Source organism: Tamandua tetradactyla, chromosome X, assembly GCF_023851605.1.
Source record: "Tamandua tetradactyla isolate mTamTet1 chromosome X, mTamTet1.pri, whole genome shotgun sequence".
Classification (NCBI taxonomy): Eukaryota; Metazoa; Chordata; class Mammalia; order Pilosa; family Myrmecophagidae; genus Tamandua; species Tamandua tetradactyla.
In genome coordinates, this window is record NC_135353.1 from 32,902,656 (window position 1) to 32,916,802 (window position 14,147).

The 14,147-nt window shown below is 38.0% G+C and overlaps 1 pseudogene; it reads right to left on the reverse strand.

Moving 5' to 3' along the window:
* Nucleotides 1-459: 459 nt before the first annotated feature.
* LOC143670766 (polypeptide N-acetylgalactosaminyltransferase 1 pseudogene) lies at nt 460-2,085 on the reverse strand (annotated as a pseudogene).
* Between the last annotated feature and the right edge of the window lie 12,062 nt (nt 2,086-14,147).

Genomic DNA, 14,147 nt, shown 5'->3' on the forward strand with positions numbered 1-14,147 from the left:
TGCACACCATTTTTCATTTATTTTTATATCAGTATTAATATACTGGCTACTAGTTCTAATCAGGAAAAAAATCTTAGAAATCTCTTCATCATGAGAGCACATTTGAGAAATTATTGATGTGGAAGCAAACCATAGAAAGTGCAGCTCTCCAGAAAGCACATTTTGTTAATTGTTTCATTTTCTGAATATTATTTACAATTATTCTTGATGAAAGACTCTTTCAATCTTGTAACATCAGTGTGCAGTCTCAGTAGCATGTAGTTTCACATCCTCGGACAGGAAGACTGGTTCACAGCTAGTGAAAAGCTACAGGAGTATAAATTTTAATGGCTGATCAATCTTACATCCCACAGAGCAGGAAAGCACTTTTCCTTTTTTGCTGCATAAGAATGTGGCAGAAATGTATACTGAGGTAGCTAGTTAATCCTTATTTTATTCTCTTTTTTTGTACATTTGGTCTCAGAATATTTCTGGAAGGGTGACGTTTCTAAGAAGCCACTGCTGGGACTCGCTTCCATTGGAGTCTCTAATGTTGGGCACCTGGCCGTCCTCTTCCATGGCTTTACTGATTACTGTTCCCATGCTGCACGATTAATTTCACCGGGTCATACTCCCACAGTTGGCTGACTTTCAGTTGGTGGCATATGAGCATTGTAACTGGACCATTAAGTTTGGAAATATCCAAGCAAAGGTCGTCTGTTCTAATTTCTCTGTTGGCGGTATAAGAAAAAATCTGATTGCCTCCCATACCATGACAGTTAAATATTCCAACTTTTTCATTCTCTTTTCTATCCGTGTTATCCAGACACCGATTTGTTTCCATATTATGTATCTCTCTCAAAGAGAATCAGGATAAATATTCTCCAGGAATCAAGAGAAAGGTTTGCATTGTAACACTTGCCTTAGACCAAATCTTGATCATATATGTCCATAATATACCTTTGTAACACGAGGGAACATTGTGTAGAAGAAATTCTTAAATTCATCCATCCAAACTTCTGCAAGCCATCTGTTATTTTTATTGATAATCTACCCTGTGCTTCCTGGAAATGTGTAAGGTGTAGCTTTATGAAATACGCGTCCAACATGTGACCATGTAACAATTTCCAAAGTACACTGCCAAATCCTAAAGGAAATTTCTAGGTTTTCTCCTCCCCAAATATCCATTCCAGCATCATATGTTCCAATCTCCTGAAAGTAATCTCTGTCTATTTAAAAAAGGCCTCCTGCCATTGTTGGTATTCTGACAGGAAGAGTCAGATGAACTTTCCTTCTGTCCATTTCTCTTTGGGGACCAGGACACCAGCAAAAATTGAGCTTCCAGTTGATTCCATCACAGGTCATATCAGAGGTTGTTATGTACTGAAAAGTATCATTGCTGATCACATCCATGATAGGACATACCACTGTTCTCCTGTCATGTTTGTTCCTGGCTAAGAGGCTCTAGCCATCCCATTATATGCTCACAATGAGCATCTAAGAAGGTTATCATTTGACCTTTAGACACAGTAGCACATTTTAATCTAGCTCTGATCAATACAGAATGTTGTTCCATTCAAATTACATGACCTGGTCCTTTTAATTTCCTCACATAACTCTCTGGAGGTCTTTTCAGAAAGTTTCTTTCACTGACATCATCTACCAGAACAATTTCTTCTAGCATGTGTCTTGGTGAGTGATTAATGACACTAAGAACAGTTCGCAGAAGTGTACTCCAAGCTGTTTTGTTGAAAACAATCACCACACTTGTCGTTTAGGAAGATTATCTGGATACCCCTTTGTTTTACACCCTACTGACCTAACATCTGGTAAACATCTGTTGAGAACAATCATCTCACTTGCCATTCAATTGAACTGGTAGATTTTAAACATCTCTTTAATCTTTATTGATCCTCTTTTGGAATGACAACTATTGTCTCCATTTCTCCAGGACCTTCATGAGGCCCTAGAACATCCGCAGCAGGAAGTCCCCTTCCTCTTTTCTTCAAGCCATTTGTTGCATTCACTGAAGTAAAATAGCAGGAACATATCCAAGGGTACCCAAATCAAGGAGGTAGTTAGGACCACCTTGCAATAGGCAAATTTTCTTATGTCACTTTAAGTCAAATGCAAAATTTTAAAATATATATACATATATAAATATAAAAATGTCATGAAAATTATTCCAATCTGGTTTCATCAGAAAATACATTCATATAACCTCAGTCAGCATGTGGTGGTGGCACGGTCCCACGGGTGCTACTCTAAGCCGCCGGCCACCGTGCCACCTCCTTGGCCACTATTATTTTTATTTTTAAGACTATGATCAGTTTGAGTTAATTTTTGTGTATGGCGTGAGGCGAGGGTTGAGATTCATTTTCCCCACACGGATAGGCAGTTGTTCTAGTGCTTGTTTAGACTGTGATTAGAGTTTACGCTACTTCTTGGCTTCTTAGTATGTAAAATAATAAATAGAAATGTTATTAATTTAAGCTAAAAACTGTAGTTTCATTTAGTAATTCCCAGGACTGTCTCCTGTTTTCACTCAGAAGAGCAGTACAAGGGACAGAAGAAATCACCTGTGTGTGTCAGGCAAGGTTTGCCACTACATACATACATACACATACACATATACCTATAAAAATATATATTTAATATATTATATATAATGTGTGTGTGTGTGTGTGTATACGTATATCTTCTTCTCTACTCCCATAAGATCCAGATTCTTCTGTCTGGCTCTCAAGCCCCATATCTTCAATATAATCTTCCCAAAAGCGTCCTATGTATACACACACACACACACATAGAGAGTGAGACAGACAGACACCCAGACAGATTCCTATTTACCTGAAAGCAATGGCATCCAGCATCATTATAGTTACAGAGCAACCAGTGACAAGGTTAGTTTAAGTACAAAGATTGTAACCTTTTTCTGTTCTTTCACCTCTGACACATTTTACCCTGCTAACTCCAGCACCAGATCCACAATTTAAGACTTCTTAGTGTCTCATGCTCGGTGCTTTGTGACCATCTTCCTGGATGTTTCTCTACTAAGTCCATCCTACCAGACTACTTTTCTCGCAATGTTACTTTCCCTATGTCATTCCTAAACTCAGACCTTCATGGTGCCTTCTTCTCTACTCCCTTCATATCCAGATTTTTCTGTCTGGCTCTCAAGCCCCATATCTTCTATCTAACCTTCTTCCTAAAAGTCTAGTGTCCTCATTTTTCTATAGCCCAAATACCCTTAAAGAGAGGGATAAAAAGATCAAAGGTGACGGTGGAGTTATACAGAGACGGTAGGGTTTATCAAATGAATATGATTGCTGAATCATTAAATTGATATGTCTTTTAGTCTCCAGTATCTTAGAGCAGCTAGAAGTACAAACCTAAAATTGTGGAACTGTAATATGACAAACTCTGAAAAATGTTCTACAATTAATTGCGCTGTGCTTGAAATTTATTGGTTTTTTAAAAACTTTTTTATTAATTATATAATTTTTTATATATATGTTATTTTTCACAAAAGAGAAAAAAAATATTGACAAAATCCCTTGAGGGATGGGAGAAAAAATATAGAACTATTAAAATTTACCATCAGGGAATCCCCTGATACTTTGTCAAACATTAGGAACACCCAAATCAATAGGCCAAACCCTTGATCTTGAGGCTTACTCTATGAAGCTTATGTACGTAGTGGAGAAGGTTAACCTACCTATAGGTATGCCTAAGAGTCATCTCTGGAGGACCTCTTTTGCTGCTCAGATGTGGCCTCTTTCTCTCTTAAGCCCAACTCTGCAAGTGAAATCATTGCCCTTGCCACTATGTGGGACATGACATCCAGGGGTGAAAGCCTCCCTGGCGGCATGGGAGATGACTCCCAGGGATGAATCTGGCCCTCATACCATGGGATCAACAATTCCATCCTGACCAAAAGGGGGGAAAGAAGTGTAACTAATAATGTATCAGTGGCTGAGAGAGTTCAAATAGAGTCAAGAGGCTACTCTGGAGGTCAGTTTTATGCAAGCTTCAGTTAGACATTGCTACTTATCATAACTTGTCAAACCCCAGCCAAAACCATTCCTACCAATTGCTTTTTTGTATATATGTTATTTTTCACAAAAAAGGGGAAATAATCAATAGTGGTGGTAAAAAGTATATGTGTTCCTTCTAGCCTCCTATATTCTGGAGCAGCTAGAAGGAAAAATCTGAGAGGATTATATGGTAGCCCATGACAAACTTTAGGATCTGTCCTGTAACTACTTGTTGAAGAGTGCTTTGAAAACAATTGTTTTTTTCTTTCTTTGCTTTGTAAGTATATATATGTTATATTATACAATTTAAAAAGTTAAAAAAATATATGCTTTTTATTTTAGAATTATGTTTCCTTTTCAGTTATTGGAGTTGGTGCCTTTGTTCTCCCGGAAGGAAAAAATGACTTCTATGGAAGGACTGCTATGACAGCTCCACCTTTAATTTCTTGATTCTCTCCACAGGTTTACAGGTAGATGGAAAGCTAATATTCCCCAAACCTAGGCCAGACATGGACTAGGAAGTCAGAGAAATATGGCTAGAGAGTGAATATTCTCTCTTTCAGACATCAGCAAAAGGCAAACAACTGGTCGCATAATTTTACCCTTGCTTGCCCTGGCAAAGACAGAGATCACTTTCTTCAAAGGACTTTTTGCTTACCACAGTGGCTGAGGTTTCCTAGCTTTAACAAGGTGAAGGGAGAAACTTAATTGGGAAAAAAATTTTTTTAATGTTATTTATAAAGTGCACATAGAATATACATGAGGGGAAAAGTATGCAAGGAAACACAATTCTACTACCCTTTTTCTATTGCCATTGTCAATGAAGGAGGCTCTTCCTGCATTCTTGGTTCCCAGTTGGGCTATTAAGAATAGTCCAGCCCGGGTGTCCCCCTCCCCTCCCTATGGAACTCGGAAGAGTTGTGTTTAGCTCTACGTACTCTGCTCCCCCACATACACAATATCTTTGTCTCTATCTTTCCCTGTCCTTGTTCGTAAACAGTTTGATGTCATCAGTGATTTCATCTGCTCTGGCCAGTCCCACAGCAGGACTGATCTTTGGCTTGGATTTTGCTGATGAGGAATTTTGACTGTTAGATAACCTAACAAGTTGTGACCGAGGGGCCAAGAATCACTGGTGATTTTCAATAATCATTACAACAAACTCTCAACAGCATTGAATTTAGTTTTTATATATGTGGAGTTCCACCTTGTGAAGAAGCCAAAAAGACTGTAAATACTGCTTTCAAATGAAAGTGATGATTAGCATTTGACTCACATCCACTTTGTTTTGCTCTGTGGATTACTTCAATTGTATTTCTGGTGCTTCAGAAAACCAGTTGAAAAAATAACAATCTTTTATGAGTGTGCTGGTTTGAAAGGATGTATGTAATTTAGAAAAGCCATGTTTTAATCTTAATCCCATTTTGTAAAGGCAGTCATTTCTTCTAATCCCTATTCAGTACTGTTTGTTTTGAAACTATAATTAGATCATCTCCCTGGAGATGTAATTCAGTCAAGAGTGGTTGTTAAGTGGAGTAGATGGAGATGTGTCTCCACCCATTCATGTGGGCCTTGATTAGTTTACTGAAATTCTATAAAAGAGAATGATAAGAGGGAAAACCAAGAGATTCAGAGAGAGCACAGAATGCTGCAGCACCACGAAGCAGAGAGTCCAGCAGCCAGCGCTTTGGAGATGAAGAAGGAAAATGCCTCCCAGGGAGCTTCATGAAACAGGAAGCCAGGAGAGAAAGCTAGCAGATGATGCCATGCTCGCCATGTGCCCTTCCAGATGAGAGAGAAATCCTAACTGTGTCCACCATGTGCCTTCTCACTTGAGAAAGAAACCCTGAACTTCATCGGCCTTCTTGAACCAACGTATCTTTCCTTGGATGCCTTTGTTTGGACATTTCTGTAGACTTGTTTTAATTGGGACATTTTCTCGGCCTTAGAACTGTAAACTAGCAACTCATTAAATTCCCCTTTTTAAAAGCCATTACATTTCTGGTATATTGCATTCTGGCAGCTAGAAAACTAGAACAATGAGCAATTTCAGATTTCCTAACATTTTCGCAATCTTCTGCTTCAATTTGTTTTCCATTGGTACATGTTCAAGTGTAGTGGAAAGAAAGGGCCCTGAACTGGGAGTGGGAGACAGAAATTCTAGCTATGCCACTCTCTCATTCTGAGACTTTGCTCCTCTTTGGGCCTCAGTTTCCTCATCTGTAAAAAGAGGGCCTTGGACTCCATGGTCTTGAAGGCCCCCACCAGCTTTGAAGTTTTGATTTTCAAATCAGATATGCAGACACTATTTTGGTGGATTTTTGTTTGTTAGTTTACAAAAAAAATGGAATTTGTATCATTGGTATTCAAAGATTGTATTCTTTCTTTCTCTGTCTCACTGATAAGCCTCAGGGTTGGGATTTCAAAATCAGAATTTCCTCCAGGCTGAAGCTATAATGATAGAACCATCACAGGAGTACTATTAGAGTTAATATTCTTAACTGTGGATATCTAGAGAAGCAAATCACTTTTGAAAACTTTTGCTGTTTCTTTGTGGGTCCTTCATTCAGAGGTATTTATATAATTAATGTGTCTTAATCATAAGGAAAACAAAATGTAATGAGTGAAGAGAAATAAAATCCCCTCCTTTTTCTTTGCTAGGACCTGTCTTTGTGACTGTTTCCTAGCTTAAACCACCTGTGTTTTAGTGCTTATGGAGACCAGCCTATACAGCAACACTCACTCCTTGTTAATAGGGCCTACTGATAACACTTCTGTCTCCTGTCAGGGCTAATTTTTAAACATATTTCTGTGGGATGCATCAGGTTTAATAGCTGAAAATCAAGTTAATTAAGAAACTCCCTAAGTATTTCAAAGGGAGGTAATTTTTCAAGGCCAGGCTTGGAGACAGAATCCGGTAAAAATGAATCCAGATATGGATCAAATAAGTACCAGGGACCTTATTTCCAGAAATCTGGGAAGAAGGAGGGAGTCAAATAGACTCAGCTACTGAATAGGATGCCCAAATGATTGTGTGTTTCTTTAATTTGGCAAAAAAAATGCCTGGTGATCTAGTGTACTCCTCTAAAGTCCGCATAGGAACTTAATATACTGGCATATGCATAAAAGCAGCTCAAGAGTGGTGAGAGGTATTTATTTTCATTTTTTTTCAGGTAAGGCTCTGCTGCTTTCCATGCAGATTGGGCAAAGACTTTGACAAGACAACCCTTAAAATGGCTTTCCTCCTATATTTCTGCCTGCTTCTTCTCTGTCTCCTTCACAATTTCCTATTTATCTCTCCAATTTGTTAATATTGGGATGCCCCAAGGCTTAGCCTTTGGACTTCTTTTCTTCTCTAGCTACACACACTCCCTTTGTGATTTCATCCCAAATTGTTTTAAAATTTCATCTATAGGCTAACAGTTACCAAATATATCTCCAGCATGGACGGATCCTTGGACTTCTAGACTTATATATCCAACTGCATATTTAACAATGAACGTAGACTTGTAATAGAGCTCTCAAACTTAACATGTCAAATACTGAATTCCTGATCTTCCCCTTCAAACCTATTCATCCTACAGTCTTCCACATTTTAATGAATGGTGCTCCATTCTTCCAGTTGCTCAGGATAAAAACCATGAAGTCATCCTTGATTCCTTTCTTGCTCTCATGCCTCACCATTTTCCTGGAAATCCTGTTGGTTCCGTCTTCAAAATATATCCAGAATCTGACCAATTTTGGCCTCCACTACTATCTCCCGAAGCTACAATCAACTCTCTCTCCTGGATTATTGCAATAGCCTCCTTGCTAGTGTCCCTGTTTCCTCCCTTCCCCTCTACAGTGTATTCTCAATGCAGTTTGTAGGGTGATTCTTTTTAGTGAGTAGGACAGATCATGTTATTTCTCTATTCAACACCCCCCCAATGCTCCTCATCTCCTTTGAGTAGAAGCCAAGGACTGATACAGTCTATAAGACCCAACTTCATCCACCCCTTTCCCTTCAGTTAACTCTCTGAACTCATCTCTTACTACTGTCCCCGTCAATCACCCTGGTCCAATGACTCTGCCCTCCTATACGTTCTTCAAACATACCAGGTATACTCTTGTCTCAGAGCCTTTGCATTTGGTGTTCCCTCCACAGGATTGCCTTTCCCTATCAGCATGGCTCATTCCTTCATTTTCTTCAGGTTTCTTCCCTGCTTTAGGTTTTGTCATAGCACTTATCACTATCTAACATATTACATATATGTGTATGTTGATTTAGATCACTGTCTTCTCCAAGCACTAGAATGCAAAATCCATAGGAAGAGTGATTTTTGTCTGTTTTATTCACTGCTGTATTTCTTTTTTTTAACGTTTTTTTATTGTATAATATAACATATATGCAAAGCAAAGAGAGAAAAAAGCAATAAAAAGCACTCTTCAACAAGTATTTACAGGACAGATCCCAGAGTTTGTCATGGGCTACCATACCATCCTCTCAGATTTTACCTTCTAGCTATTCCAGAATATATGAGTCTAGAAGGCATAAATATTTTTTATCATCACAATCAACCTTTTTTCTCTTTTTTTGTGAAAAATAACATATATACAAAAAAGCAATAAATTCCAAAGCACAGCACCACAATTAGCTGTAGAACAGATTTCAGGGTTTAGTATGAGTTACAATTCCACAATTTTAGGTTTTTACTTCTAGCTGCTCTAAGATACTGGAGACTGAAAGAAATACCAATTTAATGATTCAGTAGTCATATCCATTTTTTAAGCCCTAACTTCTCTTTATAACTCCACCACCACCTTTGATCTTTCTATACCACTCTTTAGGGGTATTTGGGCTATGGCCATTCTAACTTTTACATGGTGGAAGCAGCTGTCAATAATATGGGGTAGGGAGATGGAACTAGCTGATATTCTGGAGAGGTTGAGGACTTATCCAGTCCAGGGACCCATCTGGAGGTTGTAGATTTCTGGAAAGTTGTCCCAGTGCATGGAACCTTTGTAGAATCTTATATATTGCCCTAAGTGTTCTTTAGGATTGGCTGGAATGGTTTTGGTTGGGATTTGGCAAGTTATGATAGGTAGCAATGTCTAACCAAAGCTTGCATAACAGTGACCTCCAGAATGGCCTCTTGACTCCATTTGAACTCCCCCAGCCACTGATACTTTATTAGTTTATTTTTTTATTACTTTATTTTTTCCCACTTTTGGTCAGGATGGAATTGTTGATCCCATAGTGCCAGGCCGACTCATCCCTGGGAGTCATCTCCCACGCTGCCAGGAAGGCTTTCACCTCTGGATCTCATCCCCCACGTAGTAGGGAGGGCAATGACCTCACTTGCAGAGTTGGGCTTAGAGGGACTGAAGCCACATCTGAGCAACAAAAGAGGTCCTCCAAATGTAACTCTTAGGCATACCTAAAGGTAGGCTAAGCTTCTCCACTACCTACACAAGCTTCACAAGAGTAAGTCTCAATATCAAGGCCTTGGCCTATTGATTTGGGTGTCCCTAATGTTTGACACAGTATCAGGAGATTTCCAAATCTTTGTTCAATGTATGATTTACCCTCATGGTAAACTTTAATAGTTCCATATTTTTTCTCCCATCCCTCAAGGGACATAGGCAATACTTTTTGATTATCTGCTTAATATATTCTAGGATGGATCCAGGCTTTACATTAACTATACAGGATTAAAGGCCTTCATTCTTATTCTGGGCTCCCTGTGTTTCAAGTGTTCAAATGAGCTATCCAGACTGGTTGAGTTAGATTATGTACTACAGAAAATTTAGGTCCAGACAAAATTAAACTTTCTTCCTTTGGTCTCAAAGAATAAGTGCAGTTTTAAAATATAGATAATGTCTTCCTTACCCCATGTTCTAAATTACTTTGATCCTGACCTGATCAGCTTCATTCTTATCTCTAAATAGCAGGTTATAGATATATAAAATAGCCTTTCAAAATCCAGAAATAATAATTACCACTCTGGACTAAATGTGTCTGCTATATGAGCTTATAATCTAGGCCCCTGTTTTCTTATAAGCATTTTCTAAAGGAGACCATGCAATTGTTCTTTCATTTCTGGCTTATTTTGCCTCACCAAATGTCCCACACGTTCATTCACGCCATTACATGTCTTACAACTTTGTTAATTTTTGTAGCAGCGCAATATTTGATCATATGTATACACCATTATTCACTAATCTACTTTTCAGTCAGTGCATCCTTCAGCCACTTGTATTCATTAGGCATCATGCATAATGCCCAAAGTCCACAGTCCATCAATACTCTCAATTTTAGATAATTTCATTGTTCCCAGGAGAGAGATAACCAATAGACACACCCTCACCAAATAGAAAATCTAAACCTCCCCTTAACTCTTGTCCCTCCCCCCATTATTTACCCCTGCTGTTGCTGTGGTTCTGCTGATGCTTTCCTGTTAAACACAGCCCACAGTATGCAATAGCAGTTTCCCCCTGTACCCTGGACTTATCCCTTTTTGTACATGCATCATACCTTTGAAGTAGTTCTTGCAAGAACTTAACGTATATTTCTAGTGTTAATCAGTGGAACACATAGATCTATACAACGTCTTTCAATTTTGTTCAAGTTCAATATTGTAATATTATTATAGGCCCACTAGAGAACCACCTTCCCTTTTGTCTATTCCCTTACATTTGAGTTCAATCACATTAGCTATCCGTTCACCCATCTCTAGCTTCTATGCATCTCTAAGTCCCCTATATTGTGTATTATAAGCCTCTGATTTTACCTTTACCATGGTCATAAAAGTGGAGTCATACAGTATCTATCCTTTTGTGTCTGGCTAATTTCACTCAGCATTATGTCCTCAAGGCTCATCCATTTTGACATGTGCTTCAGGACGTTTTGTCTTATGGTTGCATAATATTGCATCATATGTATATACCACATTTGTTAATCCACTAATCTGTTGATAGGCATTTGGATTGTTTCCATCATTTGTAATTGTGAATTATGCTGCTATGAACATCGGTGTGCAAATGTCTGTTTTTGTCACTGCTTTCAGTTCTTCTGGGTATATACCAAGTAGTGCTATTGGTGGGTCATAGGGCAACTCAATATTTAGTTTCCTAAGGAACCGCCAAACTGTCTTCCATAGCAGTTGTACCATTATACATTCCCACCAGCAGTGTGTAAGTGTCCCAGTTTTTCCATGACCTCTCCAACATTTATAGTTTCCTGTTTATTTAATAGCAGCCATTCTTATTAGGTGTGAGGGGGTATCTCATTGTAGTCTTGATCTGATTTCCCTTATAGCTAATGAAAATGAGCATCTCTGCATGTGCTTTTGAGCCATCTGTATTTACTCTTAAGAAAACTGCGTATTCATATCTTTAGCCCATTTTATAATTGGGTTGTTTGTTCTTTTGCTGTGGAGTTGTATGATTTCTTTATGTGTACAAGGTATCAAACCTTTGTTCAATATGTGATTTCCAAATATTTTCTCCCAATGAATTGGCTGCTTCTTTACCTTTTTGACAAAGTCTTTTGAGGTGCAGAAGCATTGATTTTGAGGAATTTCCATTTATCTATTTTTTCTTTTGTTGCTTGTGCTTTGGGTGTAAAGTTTAGGAAGCTACCTTGAATTACTAGGTCATAAAGATGTTTCCCTACATTTTCTTCTAGAAGCTTTATGGTGCTAGTTCTTATATTTAGGTATTTGATCCACTTTGAGTTAATTTTTGTTTAGGGTGTAAGGTAAGGGCCTTCTTTCATTCTTTGGGCTATTGATATCCAGTTCTCCCATGGCCATTTATTGAAAAGGCCATTTTGTCTCAGTTCAGTGGATTTGGGGGCCTTGTCGAAAATCTGTTGACCATAGATTTGGTGGTTTATTTCTGCATGCTCAATTCAATTCCATTGGTCAATACTTCTATTTTGGTGCCAGTACCATGCTGCTTTGACCACTGTGGCTTCCTAATAAGTTTTAAAGTCAGGAAGTATTAAGCCTCCTGCTTCATTCTTCTTTTTAGGATGCTTTTAGTTATTTGGGTCTCTTTCCCTTCAAGATGAGTTTAGTTACTAGTTTTTCCAAGTCTTCAAAGTAGGTTGTTGGAATTTTGATTGGTATTACATTGAATCTATAGATAACTTTGGATAAAATTGATATCTTAACTATATTTAGCCTTCCTATCCATCAGCAGGGAATGTCTTTCCATTTATTTAGATCTTATTTGATTTATATTCATGGTTGTATTTCTACTGGCTAAATATGGTAGGCACTAAGTAGTGCTCAATTTGTTGAATGAATTAATGAAAGCATTATCCAAGTCTAGGTGACCAGTTTCGGGGGGCTAGGCCTCAAAGAGGAAAGGTCATTCTGATTTGTAGTAATGTAGGACCAAGGGCACCCTTAATCTAGAGGCTGTATGTTTATCAGGATCTTCTTAGATCATAAAATGGAATTGAAGACATAATGTTTTCATTAGTCAATTTGTAATAATGGAGGAACTTGAAGTAGTAGCACCTAATGGCATTCCAATCCAGTTGCTTTCAGTTAGGAAGGTGTGGGTGACAGCTTACATAATATTTGTTCTTATAATGGCTGTGTAATCCCCTCTTCCCACTTCCCCTCCTTAACCTTCTTTTATAACCAGTAGGAGAAGTTATGGAAGAAATTATCTGGAGTGCGAATCGACGTCTGTACTCTTTGTAATTACTATTATTTTTTTTAATACTTTCACTTCTGTTTACCTGAGAGTTATGATGCATTCAGAGTGCACAGCAACCAGTGACAAATGTAGTTTAAATCTATATTGTCTAATATTTATGTTTTTCACATTTTCTTCACTTTTTTCTTGGTAAGGACCTCATTTTTTAAACATTAGCTTACTCTCTTCTTTTAGGACACTAAGGTAGACTGGATCTAATACTTTGGGATGCCTTCTCCACATACTTTCCTTTGTGGTCTCTAAAGTATATCTCCTCTTCTGTAAATATCTCTTTTTTTTACAGGATTCAACTTTTTAAACGTAATTTCATTGAGATATATTCACACAACATGCAATCCATTCAAAGTATACAATCAGTGGTTCACAGTATCATCACATAGCTGTGCATTCATAACCATGATCATTTTTGGAACATTTGCATTACTCCAGACAAAGAAATAAAAAGAACAAAGGACACCCCAAACATCCCATATCCCTTACCCCTTCCTGTAATTGACCGTTAGTATTGCACTCTGCCCAATTTTAAGACTTACAAGAGAGGTAGGTTAGCTAAGACACTGTAGTATTGTCAGATATATATATCAGTGGGATGGAACAAAACATCCAGAAGTAGATCCACAAACACAGGCACCTGCCTTTTTTTTTTTTTTGATATAATTATACAAGCACTACCAAAGATCAGGGCTACTGGGTTACAGTTCAACAGTTTCAGGTATTTCCTTCTACCTATTCTGGTACACTAGAAACTAAAAAGAAATATCTATATAATGAGAGTCAGTAGTCATAATCATTTGTTAAATTCTAATTTCTCAGTTATATCTCTTCCCTCTCATTCGATCTTTCTCTCAATCTTCAGGGATATCTGGGCAATCAGACCATTTTAACTAGTTCATACAGGAAAGGGGTGTTGACCTTATGGAGTAGGGGAATGAGCCTGGTTGATGTTCTTGGAAAGACTGGTGCCTCTGGGTTTGGTGGCTTATCTGGTATATGATCAATCTGGAGACCTTGTTTCTGAAAATGTAAACTTACTAATAAAAACTTTTATAAAGGCTTAGATAGAGCCCAGCACACTCCCTAGGGTTTTCAAGAATACTAGTATACCTAATAATGGGGTTGCAGGATCATGTGGCAGCCCCACGCTTAGCCTCCTGTGGTGCCACCTCACTGTGTTCTATAGGGGCTGCACTATTCTTTTTTTTTTTAAATACCAAAAACACCAAACAAATGCAAACATTCTTAACTTTTGATCATTCCATTCTACATACATAATCAGTAATTCACAATATCATCACATAGTTGCATATTCATCATCATGATCATTTCTTGGAACATTTGCATCTATTCAGAAAAAGAAATAAAAATAAAACAGAAAAAAATTCATACATACCCTACCCCTTACCCCTCCCTTTCACTGAT